The sequence below is a fragment of the Coenobita brevimanus genome, chromosome 5 (genome assembly GCF_032717465.1).
Source record: "Coenobita brevimanus isolate Jiangsu-jjx chromosome 5, ASM3271746v2, whole genome shotgun sequence".
In the NCBI taxonomy this organism is placed as follows: domain Eukaryota; kingdom Metazoa; phylum Arthropoda; class Malacostraca; order Decapoda; family Coenobitidae; genus Coenobita; species Coenobita brevimanus.
Genome location: NC_136958.1, coordinates 22871260 through 22895330, shown reverse-complemented (window position 1 = coordinate 22895330; position 24071 = coordinate 22871260). Strand labels below are relative to the sequence as shown.

General features: G+C 41.8%; 1 protein-coding gene across 1 annotated transcript in view; it reads right to left on the bottom strand.

The window, feature by feature from the left end:
- The window catches only part of LOC145398469 (trans-1,2-dihydrobenzene-1,2-diol dehydrogenase-like), an 88806-nt gene that overhangs the window by 15888 nt on the left and 48847 nt on the right, over positions 1 to 24071 (bottom strand). The gene's annotated exons all lie outside the window — the stretch shown is intronic.

Genomic DNA, 24071 nt, shown 5'->3' with positions numbered 1-24071 from the left:
TGTCTACTGAAGACTTCAACAGGACCTGAACAAGTAATTTCGAAATGAAACTTGAAGGACCGATTATTTCGTTTTATTAGAAAACTACAAATCTTCCCAATGAGGTCAAGGTCATTGTAAGAAACAGTACGTGGAAGCTAGTGATTATCCACTGGACAGTTACAGAGTTCTCGTTACTAGTGTCCACCTACTGTACAGTACATAGCAGGTGGAGACAACTGTTTTCTGGTATTATTATTATTATTCTCGTCTGTTTTCTGGTATTATTATTACTATTCTCGTCTCAGAATCTATTAAAGAAATCAGGAGAACTGGAGACTGCGTAAGGAATCTGAAAAGCCAGGGTTTTGTGTCCTGGCATACGCTATTGCTAACAGGAAAAAAGTAGCAGATCTCCCAGTGGGGTCAAGGTCATTGTTAGAGACAGTGGTAGACACGTTCTTCGACACCTTTGACAGATCCCATGTTGACGTTATGCAAGAATTTACCTTCAGGTCATCTGATCTGGTTTATAATAAACATATCTTACCGCATGACGTAGCTTCCTTATATTGGCTACACAATAAAAATATGTTTTGTTTTTCGTTTAGTTTTCGAAGGCTCCAGAACGCTTGCACGCGTCGGCCTTGTTCACCTAATGGCGGCTCTCCATACTGCTCGATCTCTGGCAGCCTCCCTGTTCTTCCCTTAACCCTGAGGTCATGCTTAATGATCTCGTCCAAGGTCTTTTTTGGTCTACCCCTCGCAACCACACCCCTAATATTAACGCTATTAACGCATCTTACTTTCTGCTTCCAGTTATTATCCCCCACCCTCTCCACGTGGCCAAACCATCCTAATCTACATCTCCTCATCACAACACCAATACACTCCAGTCCCATCCAAACTCTCAGCTCTTCCATCGTAACCTAGCCTTCCAGGTCTTGCACTCAGGGACGCACAGCACATCTACCCATTCATTATCAATTCTGTACGTTTGAGCCTGCGAATATCTTCTTCCTTTACTGCCCAGGTCTCACTACCATTCAGCATTACACTCCTAACACATGCTGCATACAAAGATCCCTTAGCAAACAGGAAGAGCCCTCTCAATGTCAGGATAGGTAACAGCTCCCTGAACTTCTTCCAACCACTCTTCATCCCAGCCACAGAGCTATATCCAGTCCCATCTCCAGCACATAACATGTCTCCCAAATAAGTAAAACTCTTCTACGCACTCAAGAGACACACCAACAAGTTCAATCCTTTCACGCCTGATAATCTCCACCTGCTCTCCATGACACACCGCACACATGAAATCATCATTATTTCGCAGTCTACCTCAATTACCACTACATCTCTTAAGCACCCACTTATCACAAAAAGTGTACAAGATGGAATTACTTCTCACGTCCTTGTGGCGAATTGCACATGGCTACTCTCCCTCTTTTTTGATAGTACCACCACCAACCCTAGAATTCATCACTTTTGTTTTACCTGCATTTACTTAAATCTTAAGTCCTTGTGGCCCATACCATCTCTCCACTTCCTAAATCTTTCCTCCGCCTCCCATTCATTCTCCGCATTTGACATCAAATCATCCGCGTACATCTCCCACGGCAGTCCATTTCTTAAGTCATGTAAGAGGGCTTTAAGTACCATGATAAACAACAAGGGACTCAAAACTGAACCCTGATGCACAGCAACATTCACGGGAAAATTCATCACTCAAATCTCCATTCACTCTTACCTGGGTGCAAGCACCCATATACATGGCCATAACCACCCTAACCACCCACTCCTCAATCCCAAACTTTCTCATTGCCCGCTTCATCACCTCTCTAGGAACTCTGTCAAAGGCCTTCTCCAAATCAACAAAAACAAAGAACAGTTCCCCTTGCTTTCCTATATTTTTTTTCCTGAAACTGTCGAAGAATGAATATGGCATCAGCAGTCCCCCTGCCTGGCATACACCCAAACTGCATCTCATCAATATTCACTGTACTCATACCTTCTAGAACTCTCTCCATTACCTTCATTATATGATCTAAAAGCTTCATACCTCTATAATTTCCTGTTTCCAGGGCATCATCCTTCCCCTTGTACACATTTACAATTACACTCTTCAGCTAGTCATCTGGGAGAACACACTCATATATAATCATATTTATCAGGTCAGTGGCTAACTTCATTCCTTTATCTCCTGAGGCCGTTAACATTTCAGCACTCAACCAATTTCTGATTCTTTGAACATTTCAGCAGTCAACCCACACACACCTGCTGCCTTTCCCACATACATCCTGCCTCATTCACAACAGCAGCGTTAGTCAAAGGCCAAGGGCCAAACACAGGATATGCTGGTTCCAATTCTTCCCTGTCCCAGTCAAACTCTCAACAACCAGCTGTAATGCTCTCTCCATGTGTCTTTAATATCCACACTGTTCACCACTACCACTCCTTCATCATTCTTCACACACTGCTCATCCATAAAATCACGATTCTCTCTCCTCACCTGATTTACTACCTTAAATATCATATTCTTCCTTTTCACACAGTTTAGGTTATCAAGTAAAATCTCTGTGACTCAGACTTCTCCCTGTATACCTCTCCTCTAGCCTACGCTTGGCAGCAAAAATTCCTCTTTGTTACCACCCTTCTTCCATTCCTGGAAAAGCCTTCTTTTCTCCTTAACTGCACCTTCTACACCTTCCCACCAAGTTACTTTTTGTCTTGGTGGGCCTCTTGTCCAACTGTATACTCCATCAGTAACTCTCAAGATGTTGTTCCTGGGGGCTCTGGGCTGTTTATTAACCTCTCTGTCAGCGGCTTCCTGTTCAGCCACCACTCTCCTCATGTTGCTATGGAAAGCATCCCTTACTGCCTGGTTTTCCAGCTTCCATATTTTCTTCCTTGGAGTATTAGTTCTCTTTTTCATCACTAGCTCTTTAAGTACCATGTCAACCCGACAAAATATTCTGCAGGTATACCCACTAATGTTTAATAATATTCAGCTTAATCCTGCATCATCCTTGAACATGCTTGGGGTTTCATTTACTCGGGACTTATCTTGGAAAGATCATATTACATCTCTTGTAAAATCTGCTTCCAGGAGATTAGGGCTGGTAGTATTAAACTACCTCTTGGCACGAGCAAGCTCTTCGTCGCGCCAGCCGTAGCGAAGAGGTTCCTCGTACGGCGCGCGAAGAGGTCTCTCGGGGTTGAAAGTACTGGAATATGAAGCAGTAGCATCACCCGCCTCTTCCCAAATATCTTCGTATCTTTTTTTATACTGATATCATATTCATTAAGTAGTTAGTATCTTTACATTCACGTAATGCATTTGCAGTTTTTTAAAATGTTTGTTATAATTTTTTTGTGTGTGATAATATCTTTATTTATAGATTTTTAGGAGACTGATCCTACCCATTTACGATCAAACTACTGCTACCGCTATAGAGCTCAGTGACTGCTACATGCGCACAGCTCAGTCGTTGACTTCTGTCATTACCAAGTTACCTGTGTCTCATACAATGGTGATCCAGGCAACTTCACAGCTTATTTCCGAGAGCATTTTATGTAACAGACCTGTAAACCAATCCACTTTTCACTACTGTCTTCAGAAAGCCAAGCACGTGGTATATTTAAGGCCGTGGTTAGATTACTGCCATCGCCGCTAAATTCTAGCTGCGTAATCCTAATCCCTTCCTTTTTACGGCAGCCATAACTTAACCTAAATAACTTAACCTAACATATTTCTAATACAGCAGAAAAACCAAACATGACTGCTAAATTCTAGCGTTTGAAGCTGAACTGTAGCAGTATTAACCTAACCTAACTAAAACTGACCTTACCTGACCTAACCTAACCTATTTCTAACTTAACTGAACCACCAAACCAAACAACTTAATTCTAGCTGCCGTAATCCTAACCGTGGTCAGGATTACGGAAGTCGCCGCTAAATTCTAACTGCCGTAATCCTAATCACTGCCTTAAATTATACCACGTGCTTACCTTTCTGAAGACAGTAATGAAAAGTGGAATGGTGTACAAGTCTGTTAGATAACCTGATCTGATCTAAACTAACTTATTTCTAACCTAACTGAACCACCAAACAAAACCGCTAAATTCTTGCTTCCGTAATCCTAACCACCATTGGACCCCCTCTCAAGTATTAAAGTATCAAGTATTAAAACTATTTCCTACCATTGGACTGATTCGGAGACGTTGTTTATCAGATTTAGCATATTATTTTCGCAATATATCACACGAGAGAGTAAACATAAAACAGATGACGGCAAACATGCGCTCCTCCGGCGTACCAATCTCACGGTTTCTCTCCCAGAGAGCACCTCCGCAGCATACCAACCCTTCCGTAGTCTCCTTCTGGGAAGAGGCTGTTCGGCCGGGGTTTAAAGGTACCAAACTGAGAAAAGCCTCTTCACGAAGATGCTTCGCGAGAAGGGGAAGAGGTTGTTTAATACTACCAGCCTAGGTGTGCTAAGCCGACTTCGTTCCTTCTTTACCCCTGCACAATTGTTGACTCTATACAGGGGCTTTATCAGCCTCTGTGTGGAGTACAACTCTCATGCGTGGGGAGGTTCCCCACATACAGCTCTTCTCAATAGTGTGGAGTCAAAGGCTTTTCGTCTCATTAACTCTCCTCCTCTTACTGACTCCCTCCAACCTCTGTCTCTTCGTCGCACTGTTGCATCTTTATCTCTTTTCTATCACTACTTCAATGGTCACCGCTCCTCTGAACTGTCTGCATGCATTCCTCCTCCTCTACGACGGGTGCGTAGCACCAGTCTAGCAGCAAATTCTCATCCCTTTTCTGTCCAACTCTCTAATGTAAGAGTTAACCGTTACTCCCAGTCTTTCATTTATGCAACAGGTCAGCTCTGGAACTGTCTCCCTCTGTCTGTATTTCCCGCTTCCTATGATCTCCAGTCCTTCAAACGCAGTGTGTCCAGGCATCTCGAAATGATCGGATCTTGAATTTGGCTCTCTCTTGTATTTTGTTTTTCTCTTGGAAGGAACAATAATTGCGGGCTCGCGGCCTTTGGTTCCTTCTTCCTCGCATAAAAAAAAGCCAATAATTTGTCTTACTGCACACACTCCACATTTCCTATAGCTTTAATATCCCTCACTAACCTGCTATCAGATATTTCCCCAAGACTAGTATGTAATCAATCTACTCTCTCTTTTCCTAATATGTGTGTTGCAAACAATCATGTTCATTGCTTCTCCAAATTAATTATTACTATACTGGCATCAAAGAGTCCCGAGGAGAACCAGAGACTGCACAAGGAATCTGAAGGGCCCAGGTTGAGTCCTGGCATGGACCATTGCTGATAGAAAAATAAAATCTAAATCTCCCAATTGGGGCCAAGGACACTAAGAAACAATACATGACCTGTGACTGTCCATGGGACAGTTAAAGAGTTTTAGTTATTATTCCGGGCTCAGAGTCTCGCGACGATTCCAGGAGAACTGGAACCTGAGGAAGGAATCTGAAGGGCCAAGGTTATGTGTCCTACAGCTGCTGATCGAAATAAAAATCAAATCCTTTACATGCAGTGGCAAAAAGAGTCATATCAATATTATGTGTGAACGAGATAAGATGGTCATGTCTACTGGAGATTTCAATGGGACCTGAGAAAGTACTATGAAAATGAACGTTGGCAAACTGTTTCCAAGTAGTGTATTTCGTTATATTAAAAGTAATCCAAATTCCCCCAAATGTGTGAAGCTCATTGTAAGAAACAGTAGGAGGAGACTAGTGACTGTCCACTGGATAGTTACTTTCTAGTTGTCATTATTATTATTATTATTATTACTATTATTATTATTATTATTATTATTATTATTACTATTACTATCAATATTTTTATAATAAAAAAATAATAATAATAATAATAATTATTATTATTATTTTCCGCCTGTGGCCTCTTCAAGGGTACTGGAAAACTCGCAGACTGGCTGACTTTATGTGCAGGTGACGGGGAATCGCCCTCTGCCGGCTGCCAGGCAGTGCTGTCCTGCGTCCTGTCACAGGAGTGTGTCAATCGCTAGGCGATCCTATCCCCCACGGGTATCATTAAGGCAGCCGCTCCCTCCACGCGGCAACCACCTTAGATGCTGTTTTTTACCATAACTTGTCTCCTGTCCTATGTTAATATTTCTAATGGTTTTGATGTACAAAGATTCCACCACTTTTCTTTGTTGCTTTGGATCTATAATATTGAGGCATTGTTGCACTAAGGTAAATGACCTTTCTCATCAAAGTGGTTGACTAATGCACTACTAGGACGGTGGAATTTCACGTCTGTTCATTGTTCTATACTCTTAGTTGAAAACCTTTCTCTGTTTCTCCGAAATAAATAAGTGTTAATTATGAGAGTTAGAGAGGGTACAGAGGGAGTGATTGGTGATGAGCAGTGTGGCTTTAGGAAAGGGAGGGGATGCGTGGATCAGGTGTTTGCTGTGAGACAAGTGTGTGAAAAGTATTTAGCGAAAGGCAAGGATGTGTTTTGAGCATTCATGGATTTAGAGAAAGCGTATGATAGAACTGATAGGGAGGCTTTGTGGACTGTTTTAAGATTGTATGGACTTGATGGTAGGTTACTAAAAGGGGTGAAAAGTTTTCATGTAAATAGTAGAGTGTGTGTAAGAGTGGGAAATGCTGTGAGTGATTGGTTTCCCGTGAGAGTGGGGCTGCGACAGGGATGTGTGATGTCGCCTTGGTTGTTTAATATTTACATGGGTGGTGTTGTAAGGGAAGTGAATGCAAGAGTTTTAGGTGGAGATCTGAGTCTGGTGAATGTTGATGGTGGAGCGTGGAATCTGAAGCAGCTGCTGTTTGCAGATGATACTGCACTGGTGGCTGATTCAGAGAAGAAATTGAGACAGTTGGTAGAGAAGTTTGGAAGGGTGTGTGAAAGGAGGAAATTGAAAGTAAATGAGAATAAGAGTAAAGTGATGAAGTGTATGAGGTTGGTAGATGGTAGAGGGATGAATATAGTTTTGAAAGGCGAGTTGCTTGAGGAGGTAGAATGTTTTAAATATCTAGGGTCACATGTTGCTGTGGATGGAAGAATAGATGCAGAAGTGAAATTTAGAATAAATGAAGTAGGAAAGGTGCTGGGAGGAATGAAAAAAGTGTTTAGATGTCGTTCACTTAGAATGGATGTAAAGAGAAGGCTGTATGAGGGTGTTGTGGTACCGACTGCGTTATATGGGGCTGAAACATGGAATATGGGTGTAGCAGAGAGGAAATGTTTGAATATAATGGAGATGAGGTGTCTGAGGAGTATGTGTGGAGTGACGCGTATGGATCGAGTGCGAAATGAAGTGCGAAGGAGAACTGGAGTAGTTCGGGAGATGGCTGGTAGAGTTGAGCAGAGGTGTTGCGATGGTTTGGGCATATGGAGAGAATGGATAATGAGCGATTGGTGAAAAAGATAACTAGATCTGATGTGAGAGGTGTAAGGCTGAGAGGAAGACCACGAATAGGATGGATGGACAGTGTGAAGAGAGCGCTGGATGCGAGAGGGATGTCTGTTGAGCAAGGAAAAGTGTCTGTGCGTGACAGAAATAAATGGAGAGAAACTGTGAATGAATAACTGATGACGCAGCCCTGAGGGGATATTCTCCCGCATTTGGTCTGATCAGCTAGTCAGGTCAGGTGCGGGTAAGGGGATGGGTCTGTTATGACGTGGCAGGGGTAAACCAGCTCTGCTGTCGGGCCCTGCTGCGGATGTCACTGATTGCATTGTGCAGTTGACCCTTGTGCGGTGTGGTGCGGTGAGGATCTATCCGTTCTCCCCTTTGGGGCTAAGATGCGAATGATTGTGTTTGAATGGATGAGTAAATGGGAAGTGTGTCGTCCTGTCTCGGCTACCTCCCTTTCCTTGGGGGAAGCAGCCTAGGTATATAGATAGATAGATAGACATCCGCTGCATGGAGGCTTGTACACTAAGCTGTTCTCATTTGCTGCATTGCATCTCCTCCCTTTCATTGTATCACCTATACGTTGTCCCGTGGCACTAATGATGTTGCTTCCTGTGTGGAGTAGTGCACTACGTAATTCAGTGACAATTTCTGACTGTGGAACAATCAGACACTTGTTTTTATTTTCCTCTCTATTTTTTCTCCATTATGGATGCTACCCTTACTTTTAGTTTGACCAAGAGGCCCTTAGGACATCGCATTTTGATGAAAGTCTCAGTTATATGTCGAAATTTCTCTCCTAGAAATTCCGGGCTGTATATTCTTAATGCTCGTAGAGAGAACCCTATTTTCAGTCCTGTTTTTGCACTTTCAACGTGTGGACTTAAGTTGTGAATAAAATCGTCTTTGTTAGTGCGTTTTCTGTAAAGAATGTATTTAGCCTTCCTTCCTGATCTAAAAATCTCTGTGTCCAAGGAAGATAAGACACAATCACTTTCGTTTTCTGCTGTGAGTTGTATTTTCTGGTGCACTCTTTTCTGTCTCTTTTTCATCCTGTCTGTGTTGGTGTTACAATTTGTAATCAGGAGAACGTCATACAAGTATCTGTACCACTCGGAACTGCCATTTATAATCTGTGTGTAATGTTCCTCCTCTAGCATTTCCATAAACAATGACGCCATCATTGTACTTAATGGCGATACCATGGCCAGACCTTCATGCTGCCAGTACTCACACTGGTTGGATGTAAAAGAACACACGTGAATACCAGCTTTATATAGTCTGCTCTGCGAACGGGTAAGTCTTTGTCGATAATAATAGCTTTGTTCACTGCTTCTACGGCACCACTCACTGGAACGTACATAAATAGTTACATCACATGGAGACCAACAACCTCTCATTTCTGAAGTTGATGTTCTTTAGTCGTTCAGTCAAGTCTGTAGAATTCTTTGAATGGGAATTACTTATCTTCCCCCATATTTAAGACAAAGGCTTGGCTAAGCACCTTGCTAGGCGGTGTGAGGTGCTTCCCGTCCCCGATGTGATGGGACAAATGTAATTCCCAGTCTGTGAACTTTCAGTAAACCCGGCATGGCCGGAACTCTTGACTTCTCCTTGAGAAGACTCAGTAATTTGTTCCCTTTTATCGTCTGAGTTATGAAAGTTCTCACCTCGGCATTGAATTCTTGGCTTCCTTGTCTACTCCTTCATTTGCAATATGTTTGAAGGTCAGATGATAATAATTCCACCATCCTTGCATTATATTCAGTTCTATCGAATATCACATCTCCTCCACCTTTATCTGCTCTCGTTACCACTATGCTTTCGTTCCGCGTAACTCATGGATGGCTCTAAAGTATCTCCCAGGAACAGCTGCCTTGTTGCATTTTGCACCTGCAGCACAGTATGCAATAACCCCTTGTTTGAATCCACTCTCAACATCCTTATCCTTCCAAACGTTTTTCTTCGCAATGTGTTCTAGGGGTTCTTTATTGTTCACTCCAGTGCTTAAGTTTAGACCCAGGGCCATGCTCTTCCACACCACTTTGAGACAAATGTGGAGACATTATGACATGTGTGGGAAGGGGGTACCCCAAAAGAAGCCATTTGGCGAAGCTACTGTAGTCGGGACTATAGCTCACCTCTATTTCACCCGTGTTTCCTTCCACCCCCTTCCCACACTTGTCATAATGTCTCTACATTTTTCTCAGGGTGCTGTGGAGGACCATGGAATGGTGGAAACTGAGTACTTGCTCCGGGCTAAGCTGAACAGTATCAGGAACAGGGATCATTTTCTGATAGACTGCATATTATAATAAGTACTGCCGAATTCGGCGCCGAAGTACTATACGTCTGACAACAAACCATTCACCTCTTCCGCAAGTGAATGCTTAAAGGAAGCCTAAGATAAACAACTGTATGAAGCTGCAGAGATTAAGGACAAGCTATCTCACATTCATCTCCCCCAAGACATCTCCAGAAAACTCAAGGAAGAAGATTAACAGCAGAAGGAGGAAATAAACAGGAAACTGGAAAAACTGTGTGTCAACAACAGGTGGAAACTTGCAGGAAGTAATGAACTTGTCAATAACTTCTCACACAGACTCACTGACAAATAGAGGGAAGCTTTAGCCCTGGGTCTAAAATTAAACACATGAGTGAACAATAAAGAACCTCAAGAATACATCGCCATGAACAACGATTAGAAGGATGGGGACGTTGAGGGTGGATTCAAACAAGGAATTATCGTATGCTGCGCTGCAGCTGCAAAATGTAACAAGGCAGCTGTTCTTGGGAGATACTTAAGAGCCATCCATGAGTTAAGCGGGAACGAGAGCAGATAAAGGTGGAGTTGTAATACTGGAGAGGAATGAATACAACGGAACGATGGAGGAATTATTATCTGACCTACAATCATATAGCAAACAAATGAGGCACATGAAGAAGCCAAGAAGTTCAATGCCGAGGTGAGAAAAATACTTGCTAAGATCGAAAGAGGGAAGCAATTACTGAATCTTTTCGAGGAGAACACCAGAGTCCCGGGCATGAGGGGATTACGGAAGGTTCACAAGACGGGAATTCCCCTTCGTCCCATCACGTCGGGGATAGGAAGCACCCCACACCCCCTTGCAAGGTGCTTAGCCAAGCCTTTGTCTTCATTATTGGGCAAGATAAATAATGCTTATTTAAAGAATTCTACAGACTTGATTGAACGACCAAAGAACATCAACTTCAGAAAAAGAGGCTTGGTGGCCTCCATGTCAAGTAACTACTTATGAAAGTTCCAGTGAGTGATGCCATAGAAACAGTGAACAAAGCTATGCGTCATATCATCGACGAAGACTTACCCATTCGCAAAGAAGACTATAAAAAGCTGGTGTCGATGTGTGTTAGGTTCGGTTCCTTTACATCAAACCAGCGTGAGTATAGGCAGCATGTAGGTCTGGCCATGGTATCGCTATTAAGTGCAGTGATGGCATCATTGTTTATGGAAATGCCAGGGCCCAGATTCTACAAACCGTCATAGCTAAGTCCGTCGTACATATCTAAACAAAATGGCGCATTTTAGACATAACTCCGTCAGAAACTCGTATGGTCGACCATAAACTCCTATGGACGACCATAATAAGACGCGCGATGGTATGTTCGGGTTCACCCTGTCTTAACGCCGCCTATGACCGTCAGAAGTGTGTCAACATGGCCGCACCACAGCAAGCAGATCCCCAGCCGAGGAATATTTTCCGAAGAAGGGACGTGCTTAACGAGCTCAGTGATGCTGAGCTTATCAAGAGATACCGGCTAGACAGGGACGGTATTTTGTATGTCACCAATCTTGTGAGAGACGCCTTATCGAATGACACCAAGAGGAGAAACCCACTCACCCCGGAGCTTAAGGTCATCATAACACTACGTTATCTTGCTACCGGAAAAATGCAAATGTGCAGAGTTTGGGCTTTACAGTACTTGTAGGGCTAGCCCCAGAAGGTTAGGTTAATTATGGACGTCTAAAAAATATTAAATAATAAATAATTAAATATAAAATAATAATAATGGGATAGGTAAAGTTTAGACTGGTCGAAAAAATAATACTTTAGGTTAAGGTTAGTGTAAAAAAATATGAAAATATTAAATAAACCAGAAACAAATTATAGAAATATATAACTCAACCTAACCCAGATGAACTGGTTATTGTCCCATTGCTGTCCATAGCAATGAACATTTTCTTTAACTTTCTTTGGACTTAAGAAAATATTTGTAATGTAGGTTAAGTATATTATAATAAATAATGATATGAATAAAAAATATATATATATATATATATATATATATATATATATATATATATATATATATATATATATATATATATATATATATATATATATATATATATATATATATATATATATATATATATAATAAAATTTAACCTAACCAAGTTTAGCCTAGCCAACAAAAAAATACTAATATGAAATTAGATGAAATTAATAAGGTAGGTTAAGTTTACGCTAGTCAGACAGTGTTTTTGGTTACACACTTTTCAACGGGAATACGTTTCAGCGCATTTTCTCACAAACGAATTCCTATTTTACTATGTCTAACTTCCCCAAAAGTCGTAATATGAAGTTAAAACAATTTAAATCCAAGAAAATAATGCCAAGAACCTATTTTATTCCATAAATTTAAAGTTGACAAATTGTGAGCGGTGCGTTCTAGCAGCTGACGGTGTTGTTGGATTAGTGAGGTATGGCCGACGACTTCCGACGGCCATAAGACTGACTGTCATAAATTTGCTTAGCTATGACGGTTAGCTAGGGTCGACCATAAGCACTATGCAGAATACAGGCCCAGAGGAGGAACATTACACACAGATCATAAATGGCAGTTCTGAGCGGTACAGAAACGTAGACGACGTTTTCCTGATCACGGATTATAACACCAATATAGACAAGATAAAAAAAAAAGAGACTGAACCAAGTGCACCAGAAAATACAACTCACAGTAGAAAATGAAAGTGATAGCGCCTTATCTTTCTTGGACACAGATTATTAGATCAGTATGCAAGGCTAAATACCGTGTATAGTATACAGAAAACGCACTAACAAAAGTGATTTTATTCACTACTTAAGCCCACACGATGAAAGTATAAAAACAGGAGAGGTTATAGGGTGATATACAGTCAGGAATTCCTATGAGAGGAATTTCGGCATATAGCTGAGACTATCATCAAACTGCGATATCCGAAGGGTCTCTTAGAAGAACTAAAAGGAAAGGTAGTGTTCATAATGGAAAGAGAAACAAGAAGAGATAAAAATAAAAACAAATATCTAATTGTTCCACAGTCAGAAATTGTCACTGGAATACGTAAGGCACTCCTCTACACAGGATACACCATCAGTGCCACAGGACAACGCATTAGTGATATGGTGAAAGGGAAGAGATGCAATACAGCAAATGAGAATAGCATAGTGTACAAGAGTCAGTGTAGCGGATGTGACTACAGTTATTTTGGAGAAAAAGGCAAAGGTTCTGATGTAAGAGTATAAGGACATAGAAATGACGTGGTATTCCATCGTTCTAGTAGTGCACTAGTCAACCACATTGATGAGACAGGTTGTTTACCACAGTGGAACAATGTCTCAGTAGTAAAGAAAGGACTCTCAAAACAAAAGTTAAAGTGATGGAATATTTATACATAACAACTAATAAAAACATTAACCCAAGGACAGAAGACATGGTAAGGTCAATAAACAGCAGCAAAGGTGGTGTCCGTGTGGAGGGAGCGGCCGCCTTAATGATACCCTTGGGGGACAGGATCGTCTAGTCAGTGACGCACATCTGGCACATAGGACGGCATTGTTTGGCAACTGACAGAGGGTGATTCCCCGCCACGTGCATATAAGCTCAGCCAGTCAGTAAGATTATTATCATTTTTATTATTATATATTTTTTTTTATTATTAACAGCCGTGATTACGAAGCTTTTACTGTTTTCAGTTTGTCTATCTGTCTATGTGTTTGTTGGCACGATAACTTCGCAACCGCTCTAGTATCATCAAAAAAATTTACAGGTGGGTAACAGGGAATTGTGTAATAGGGGAAAAAATCGACCACGAGTTCGAAATTGGAGAAAGCAGGTCAAGGTCTGTGTCTGGTGAAACGATAACTTCACAACCGCTGATGATATCATCACCATATTTTACAGGTGTGTAGTAAGTATCTCCTATGAGTATTGTGTTCAGCTTGTCTGTGTGTCTGTGTGTTTGTTAGCACAATAACTTCACAACCGCTCAAGATAATTTTATTATCACAAAATTTTAAAAGTTTGTAGCAGAGTCGAAAATCCCTTACGAGTTCGAAATTGGTGAAAGTAAGTCAGGGTCTGTGTGTCTGTTAGCCCGATAACTTCGCAGCCGCTCAAAATATCATCACAAAATTTTGAAGCTGCGTCGTTGGGATGAAACTCTCCTACGAGTTCAGAATTGGTGGATGTAGGTGAAGGTGAAGGTCATATTTCGAACCATGCTAGATATGTATCGGGTCACAGCTGGTGTGATTCCCCACTTGTGGGCCACTATTTTTGATTATTATTATTATAATTATTATAATTATTTATTATTATTATTATTATTATTATTATTATTACTCTTTTAAGAACCGAAACAGACAAAAGGGTTATCCATTATTTGTTCCATTAGGAGCCTTGAGACCCGGGGTTAGACAACACAATCACGACATTTACAGCGATGGTGACCAGTCTCACGCATTATGTGAAGAATATACTTTGATTACCATCAGATATAAACTCTTACAGAGCAAATCCCGCTGGAGCGTGTTAACCCACTAAACCACTAGGTGTCATTTTATTATAAGCTTACCAACCAACTAAGGAAATGATTTACTGGTTAATATGAAGCCATTTGATATTACTTACTGCAGAGTCACTCGAAGGTATCTTTACAATGAAAGAGTGGATGATAGGCGCCCTTATGTACCAAAGAAGAAGTCTATCAAAATAGAAAAAGAAATCGTCATGCAAATGCAATAGCAAGCCCTGAAATTTAGGCTGACAATTCGGCCATCAGTGTCACAAGGGTAGTCTTTTCAATCAAATTTTTCAAAGCAGATACCTTACAATATCAAGGTTGCAGATGGACTGAGTCGGCCAGAAGGCTGCTTGCTTACCGAATACTTCTGCATATCCTCTTGATACATACATAAATAGGCCTACATACACACGTACAAGAGAATGTCCAGGTGTAATATATAACACAGGTCTCTGAAGATGTGCTGGGAAGCCTCGTATACCACCTAGAATACGGGTCATATTACAAGTTCAAGGTTATAATGGAACTGAACCAGGTTTAAACCACAAATTGACCAAATCAAAAAGCGTATTAATGAATAAAATTACATTTAAGCTAAAACTGGGCTGAAGGGCGTAGTCTAAGTGGCATAGTAGATTTCATGGAGGCTCTTCCTTTGCGATATATTTTGTACATTACACCTCTGTATCCTCTTGTAGGTTGTCAAGAGTTACCATTTAAATACTAAAATTATATGAATGTCATAATCAATATTATGGTGTAATTAACAAATAAAGAAATAAAATATTAAAGCAGATGTTATGAAACCTCCTGTCCCTCCTACAATACCGGTCTGAATCAGACAAATTGAAAGATATAGATTACTAGGGCTGGGATATTTATCTATCTATTGCCAGACACCTTAATCCTTTATACGGGGTGGCCACAAACAAATCGCCTCCACGTCACCCTGTCAACCGCCATTTCACTGCCCTGCTCCTAATTCACACACCCCTATCTCATATACCTCTCCATTCCATTTCTCCATCTCATCCTAGGCCTTCCCCTCCCTCTCTCCCCCTCCACCTCACTCACATACACTCTCCTCGTCAGTCTCTCATTCTCCATCCTCTCCACATGGCCAAACCACCTCAGTGTGTTTCTCCTAATGCTTCCTATCACATCCACATCCACCCCACAACGCTCCTTCACATCCTCATTTGTTAGTCAGTCTCTCCATGTGACTCCACAGGCTCCTCTCAGATAACTCATTTCCACTGCTCTCACTCTTGACTTGTGTCCCTCCAAAAAGTTCCAAGTTTCACTTCCATATGTCAGAGGTAGTATCACAATACTGTCATGTAATAACTTTTTCACTTCCATGCTTACTTCCCTGTTTCTTATCACTGCCTCCAAGGAACCAGCAACCTTTCTTCCTTCTTGTACCCTTTCAAGCACTTCACCCTCCGAAGTTCCATCCTTATTCATCACACCACCCAAGTATTTAAACGAACTCACATTTTCCATTTCCCCCCTCATGCAGCCTCACTGTCCATTCACTGACTTCACCTCTCTCGAAGACCATAACTTTCCTCTTCCCTACATTCACCTTTAAATTCCGTTTCTTACACTCTCCCAAACTCATCCACCAAGCCTTGTAGCTCCCCTTCGTCTTCACTTAACAACACAGTATCATCTGCGAACAACAGTGCAGGGAGTTTCCAGTCACTGCCCTCTCTCATTAGGGCCACTCCAACATCCATTGCCCTACCTTGTATCTCTTTTATAACCCCATCCATTTACAGATTGAACAACCATGGAGACATAACACATCCCTGTTTCAACACAACCTTCAAATAGAAAAACTCACTCAGCTCACTGTCCACACGCACTGCAGCATTAGCACCCTTGTACATACTCTTCACAGCATTCAACAACTTCCCATCTACTCCATATCTTCTTAATACCTTCTACAATCAATGTCTAACCACCCTGTCATATGCTTTCTCCAAATCCATGCAGGCCACATACAATTTCTTTCCCTTCTCTAAACAATTTTCCACTAGAGATCTAAGAATGAATATCTGATCTACACAACCTCTTCCCTTCCTAAAGCCTCCCTGTTCTTCTCCAATTAATTCCTCAATTTCCCTAACTCTATCTGTAAGTATCCTAACGTATACTTTTCCTATTACACTAGGAAGACAAATGCCCCTATGATTACCACACACTTCTTTTTCCCCTTTCCCTTTGTACAAGGGAATAATTATACCTGACTTCCAATCATCTGGGACTTTACCTTCCTACCGGGCCAATCTGCACACCTTCCACATCCACTCTACTATCTCTCACCCATGCTTCAACATTTTACCACACACTCCATCAATTCCTGGGGCTTTCCCCATTTTGACTTTCTTCAATGCTTCCACAACTTCCAACCTACTGATTTCTTCCTGTCTTCTCACCTCCCTCCTTGTCCCAGCCATTCCCCAGCCACTTATACTCGCATTACTTTCATTCTTTATGTTCAATAATTCATTAAAGTGTTCTCTCCATCTGCTCACTTTTTCTCCCTTCTCAACTAGTAATCTACCATTATTATCTTTCACTCCCCTACTAACTTCAGTGCCACCCTGTCTGACTTTCTTTACCTCTTTCCAGAACATTTTCTTACATTTCCTCCACTTGACACTCAAATTCCTTCCAAATTCCTCATCCACTCTCTTCTTACTCCTACTAATCTTTTCACCTCTCTCTTCCTTTCTACATATAAATCTCTCTTCCGCCTCTCAACTCCTTCCACGCCCCTTTTTTCATCCATTCATTATATGCTTTCTTCTTTTGTGCCACAGCCTGTCTCACCTCTTCATTCCACCATGCTGTTCCTTGCACCCCCTTTCGTCTTCTCTTCACCCCACACACCACCTCACATGCTGCACATATTTCCTCTGTGCATATATTGCACACACCTTCCACATCCCCCATCTGCTCCAATTCATATTTACCCAATCGTTCCTCCACTTTTCTCTTATATTCTGCCTTTTTCTCATCCTCTTGTAACTTTTCCACTCTCCTTACATCTACTCCCTCCTCCCGTTCTTCCCTTCTTCTATTGCTCCATTTTACTTGGACCTTGATTCTGACCACCACCAAATGGTGGTCAGAAAGTCCACTCCCCCAACCTCATTATACTCTTGCGTCCATTACACATCTTCGCATCCTTTCATCCCCACACACATAATCAATCATTGCCTTATTTTCATTCAGCTCACCACCCATCCTTCTCATCACTCACTATGTATACCTGTGCATCATTTTGTGCCTGAAGAGGGTATTGGCTATCACCAACCCCCTCCCGGCACAAATGTTCACTGAAGCACTGCAATTCACTATCTCAGCAGGCACACCCCACTCACCAACTGCTCCATCCACCTTCACATTCCCTACTTTAACATTCATATCACCAATCAAAAACACTCATTCCTTTCAAACTTTTCCATGCACACTTCCACATTTGTCTAGAACTCTTCTCTCACTCTTCTTGCAAGATCTTGCGTTGGCGCATACATGCACACAATCGCCCACATTCGTAGTCCAACTTTCAGTCTTACCCACACAATCCTTGAACCAACTAATCCATACTCTCATATTCTCCTTCCATCTGTTACTCACAACAATACACACTCCTTCTTTTAGCCTCTCATTCTCACCTACTCCTGCACATATACCCCATCCATAATCCCATTCTCTCACACTCTAACCTCTCCATATGCATTAACGTATTTCATATGCAAATGCATATTTTGCGTGTTTTTGACAACAATTGCATATTTCCTAGATATTTTGCATATTATTGCATATTTACAGCAAATGAATATTTGCATGACATAAATAAAATACATTACCAGTTAATTTCTCAGTTGACAGTATAGAATCACCCAATCATCCGAATCATACCTGCAGCGTATCATAATATTATTATATATGTAATGGGATGCACTGTTTACCGATAAGTTGCCAGGGCACGATGATCAAAGGTTCAGGATCATTTGAACCGCCTTTACAGTAGTTACTCTTAACTATCGCCCGTATTCAACGAGGTTATGAGACCAATAATTCCTTGCCCAGTAATGCCATCTGAGAAAAAATGGGTATAGCGTGATCTTCGGTAGCGGAGTGACGTTATGACCAGACGAGAAGTGGACACGTTAGATGGAGACGGGGAGCTCTGCTGTGTGAAGATGCATCTCTTCCACTGCTTGTTAAAATGCCAGAAGTTCAAAGAAGCCAAAATTAAGTGCTGCAAGAATATGTCAAGAAATTTAAAGCATTCAAGACTGATGGAAAATACTGTTCTGTAAATACTGTGAAATGCCTGTATCAGCAAGTAAGAAGTTCCTAATCCAGCAACATCTCAAAACAGCTACTCACGTACGACCTGAAGCTTCAAAGTCCTGCAGTGCTCAGAAGGAACACCAACCACTACTTGCAAGTAAACCAGGGCCTAGTCATTCCCAGTTTAATGCAGATTTGTGCAAGGCATTTATTTCAGCTGATATTCCGTCACATAAACTGAATAATGCATGCTTTCAGTCATTCCTAGAACGGTATACTGAAAAAATTTTGCCAGACGAGTCTACCTTGCGTAAGAACTCCGTGTCAGTTGTTCAGTGACACCCTGGAGATAATTAGGAACAAAGCTTGTGGAAAGAAAATATGGGTATCACTCGGTGAGACCGCTGATGTTGAGCAGAGGTGTATTGTGAAGAGTGTTTTTGGTGTATTGGGAGACGAATTAGAGTTGGGTAAAATAATAATACTTAGTGAATGTCGGTGTCCTGTTTAAAGTGAACCACTCAACTGTTGCTGCTTTCTTCAATGATCCACTGCGATTGCTGTGGCCGACTACGCTGGTGTACAAAAATGTTCCTTTGGTTTGCACTGATGCTGCACCTTACATGTGCAAAGCCATGAGTGGCTTGCAAGTTTTGTACCCCAAAATGATCCATGTCACCTGCGTGGCCCATGGTCTGCATCGTGTGGCAGAATTGGTTAGGCCGAATTACCCAGATGTTAATCGACTTATCGCCAGCATCAAGAAAATCTTTCTGAAGGCACCATCTCGAACTGCAACGTTTTCAGAAATCCCTCCAAACCCACCACTCCCCCCTTCACTTGTGGTCACAAGATGGGAAAGCTGGATCGATGCTGCAATGTACTATGCTGAAAACTTCGAGGTCATTGAAGCTGTTGTAGCGACATTCGACCCGGACGACACTCAGAGCATTGAGAAAAGCAAGACATTATTGGAAACTTCAGGAATGAAAGATAGCTTAGCGTGCATCTCGTCAACAACAACCAGGCTGAAAGAAAGGGGACTGCCTTTGTCTTCAACAATTTTCTTGGTTAATGGTGTTCTTGACGAACTGAAGAGTTTACACTCTGATGCTTACTTTTCTAAACTAAGCAACATCTTGTACTAAAACAAAGGATATGAAAAAATGAACAATGTTAGTCAGATTCTGCAAATGGTAACAATGACGAGACGCTAGAACCTCTTAATATGTCAGATATTTTATCACTAAAATATACACTAATGGTCTCAAGTGATGCAGAGCGAGTATTCTGTAAATACAAAGCTGTGTTGGTGGATAACAGACGCAGTTTTCACTTTGAGAACTTCCGCCACCATCTCATTATCAAATGTAACCACAGTTTGTAATGGTTGGCAACAGAGAGACATGTCTTTTGTTTATTTGAAGATACTACTATTTGTTTTCCTTTTTCTCACATACTGTATGTGGACTGCTTTTAAAATGTGTAGTTACTGAATACTAAGCAATGGTGACTGATTATTAGCACATTTTTCACATCTGAGAACTTAGCCATCATGTCATTATTACATATAATCACAGTTTATATTTTTGAAAATAGTCATACGTTTTTGTTGTGTGGAATTATCATTATGTAACTGATCTTTTATTTTATATGTAGATTGTCAGTAAAGTGAAATTGATTTTGTGACATTTTTGTTTCCGCCTTGCCTGCATATTTGACTTGTTGGACAATATGTTTAGTGCATATAATACTGCATATTTTTCACCTTTTTACTGCATGTTGGCATGCATATTTTCTGATTTTTTAGTGCATAACTATCAGAGCCCAATAAATTACGTTATGAGCTGACGACCATAAATGGGGTAAGGATGCCCAAAGATTTAACGTTACTGTTTTCATGTCTGTGAAGAAAGATTGACTGGGTCTGGCCTCTCTGCATCGATGCTTGTTCTGCTGTCAAGCATAAGGTGCTAGTTGATCATGTCAAATACCCACAGGCGTATCATTAACAACTATCAAAGATTAGAAGTTTCCCTTCACCTTCGCAATGATAGATTTGGAATCGTGGGCTTCATTGCACCTCATAACAGCATATTTTGCTTATTACACCCAAACAGCTTGGTGGAATGAAAAAGTGAGACAAGTTGTGACACAAAAGAAGAAAGTAACTAGCAAATGGATGGGACGTACAGGCATGGAATAATCTGAAAGAGAGAATGAAGAGCTTTATGTAAAAAAGAATAGAGGTAACAAAAATAGTAAAAGATAGTGGATGAGGAGTTTGGAAGGAATTTGCGTGGAAAGAATGTAAAAAAAATGATCTGGAAGGAGGAAAAGAGAGCCAGGGAGGGTGATAATGAAGGTAGTAGGGGAGTTAAGATAAAAAATGGCAGATTGCTAGTTGCGACGGCAGAAAAAGCGAGCACATGGAGAAAACACTTCATGGAACGGTAAAGCTAAGAGAATGAAAGAAACGCTAGCGTAAGTGGCTGAGGAATGGCTGGGAGATGGAGGGAGATGAGGAAGAAGGAAGAGATCAGTATGGTGGAAGTAGTGGAAGCAATGAAGAAAATGAAAATGACGAAAGCCCCAGAAAGTGATGGAGTGTGTGGTGAAATAGGAGAGATAATAGTCTAATGGATGTGGAAGACGTGCAAATTGGCCAAGGAGGAAGGTAGAGCCCTGGATGACTGGAAATCAGGTATGTCCTAGAAGGAAGGTTCAGTCTCGGAGGACTGGAAGTCAGGTATATTCATTCCCGTGTAGCCTACAAAGGGAGAAAGGGAAAAAGAAATGTGTGATATTCATAGGAGAATTTTACTTCTTACTGTAAAAAGGAAAGTATATGTAGGATATTTACTGAGAGAGTTAAGGAATAACAGAATAGGCTGGCGATGAACAGGAAAGTTTAAGGAAAGTAATAGGTTGTGTAGACCAGATACTTATCATAAAGTGTTTAGTTGAAAAGTTTAAAGAGAAGGGAAAGAAGTTGTACATGGCTTTCATGGATTTGGAGAAAGCATAAAACAGAGTGGATAAACAAGGCTTGTGAAGAACATTAAGAATATAATTATGAAGGAAACTGGGTGCTGTTAAATGCTGTGAAGAGTATGTATCAGGGCACTGGGGCTGCAGTGCATGTGAATGGTGAACTGAGTGAATTTTTCTATCAGAATATTGGATTGAAACAGCATTGGTTTGTTTCCATGGTTGTTCAGTATGCGTATGAATGGAGTTATAAAAAAGATATAAGGTAAGGCAGTAGATGTTGGATTGGCCCTAGTGAGAGAGGGCAGCGTTTGGAAACTTCCTGTTCTGTTGTTTCCAGATGGTACTGTACTGATAAGTGAAGACGAAGGAGAACTGCAATGCTTCATAAATGGGTTTCGGCGAGTGTGTAAGAAATGGAATCTAGAAGTGAATGTAGGGAAGAGCAAAGTTGCTGCCGTCGACAGAACTGAAATCACAGAATGCACAGTGAGGAAGGATCGTGAGGAAATGGAAAGTGTAAGTGTACTTAAGTACAGTAATACCCCGATACACGATACCGCTAGACGTGATACCTCAGCTTAGCAGTGGGGGTACAAATACCACAGATCCCCCTTATACAATGGCCACGCCCCGGTTTAACGATGGGCCCTCTGACGTCAAGTCCACAAGCGATAGGCAGAAATTTTGAATCACGCGCATCCTGTTGGCCAGCTGAACCTGCCCACCTCCCAGGATGTGCAGAAACGCTTGCTCAGGCCCTACAGCCATCGCTCACCTGGCACTCACCCGTATCATTCTTCTCACACAGGCCATCTCAGAGTGATGAACTCTTTTAAGCTTGCACATCAGGCATCGTGTTGCATCACCAGCGTTATGCAAGACACTACTGTAGTGCATCGTAACTGAGTACGTGCAGTGCCGTGAGTGGAGCAGTGATGTTAATCGTGTGTGGAGTGCGATTTTGTGTGATTTTTGGCCTAAATAAGTGTGATCATGTCTGGTAAGGGTGCTGCTTGTGGTGGGGCTAGTGGTGGTTCTAGTAGAGGTCTTGTCAGGGTGGTAAGCGGACTGCTACTGTTGGTGCTGGTGATGTTCTCGTGAAGCATGTGCATAAAACTCTGTCTCTAGAAGTCGCGCTAGATATTCTTAGTGCCACGAAAAAGGCGAGGGTGCGTGTGCTATCGCCTCGGCTCTCCACCTGACCCAGTCGACTACCTCCACCATCATCTAGAAAGGGGAGACCATTAACCCATGAACTGCGAGCCACAGCTCAGGCTGGGAAGTGTCGCATTGTGAGCTACACAATTTTTTTTTTTTTTTTTCATTTTTCCCTACACCCCCACGCAAACCTATGCATGGCACTACGCAAAGATAGGGAGAGAGAGAGAGAGAGAGAGAGAGAGCAAACCTATGCATGGCGCTACGCAAAGATGGGGAGACAGAGAGAGAGAGAGAGAGAGAGAGAGAGCAAACCTATGCATGGCGCTACGCAAAGATGGGGAGAGAGAGAGAGAGAGAGAGAGAGAGAGAGATTTTTCACCAGCTGATGTCATGGATGCTTATCTTCAGATTTATAATAAACAAAAACTATTTTTTTTTTCATTTTTTGCACAGCACAGGGTGGAAAAAAAAAAAAAAGGTAATTGTGCAGTGCGTGGGTTAAGGCTGCTGCTGGGGAAGTTGCAACCTTAACCGCCTCCCTTAAAACTCGCCAGAGAGGGCCTGCGATGGAGGAGCTGGAGCGGATGCTCCGCACGTGAGTGGAGGATCAGAAGTACCAGAGGAAGGCAGCCATAAGCCAGAGAAGGATTTACACCAAGGCTCTCTCATTATGGGAAGAAATCAAGGTGAGGTGGGATCTTGATGTTAGCGAGACCATCAGGGCTAGCCATGGGTCGTTTGACAGCTTCAACAAGTGAGGTAATCTCCACCACATGAAGATGTATGGTGAGGCAGCGAGTGCAGATATGGTGGCGGTGGCAGTGTTTCCTGATGAGTTGAAATGAATCATCGTGGAGGGTGGCTACAGTGCGAAGCAGGTCTTGAATTTTGACGAGACTGGGCTCTTTTGGAATAGCATGTCCTCCAGGACATATCTTGCAACAGAGGAAAAGTCTCGAAGGTCCGGCTTACACTGCTGCTGTTTGTGGGTAATGCCGAGAGTGACCTCAAATTTAAGCTGCTCCTTGTCTATCACTCCGAGAACCCCAGGTCTCTGGTGGGGTATATACAAGAATGTCTTTGGGTGATTTTGAAGTCCAACAAGGAAGCCTGGCTGACTTCCGATGTCTGATCGTCATATTTCCACTTGTACCACTCTCGTGTCCTGAAAAGGTATGCCTCCAGGGAGAATTTGGTGAACAGATTTCTCGTGGTGGTAGACAACACGCCTAGTCACCCTCCCTTGATGAAGAAATGGACAAGTACCCTGATATACGATGCCCCACCTAACGATGGGGTTTTACCTAACCAATTACATCGTTAAACCTGGTGTATACCTATACTTGGG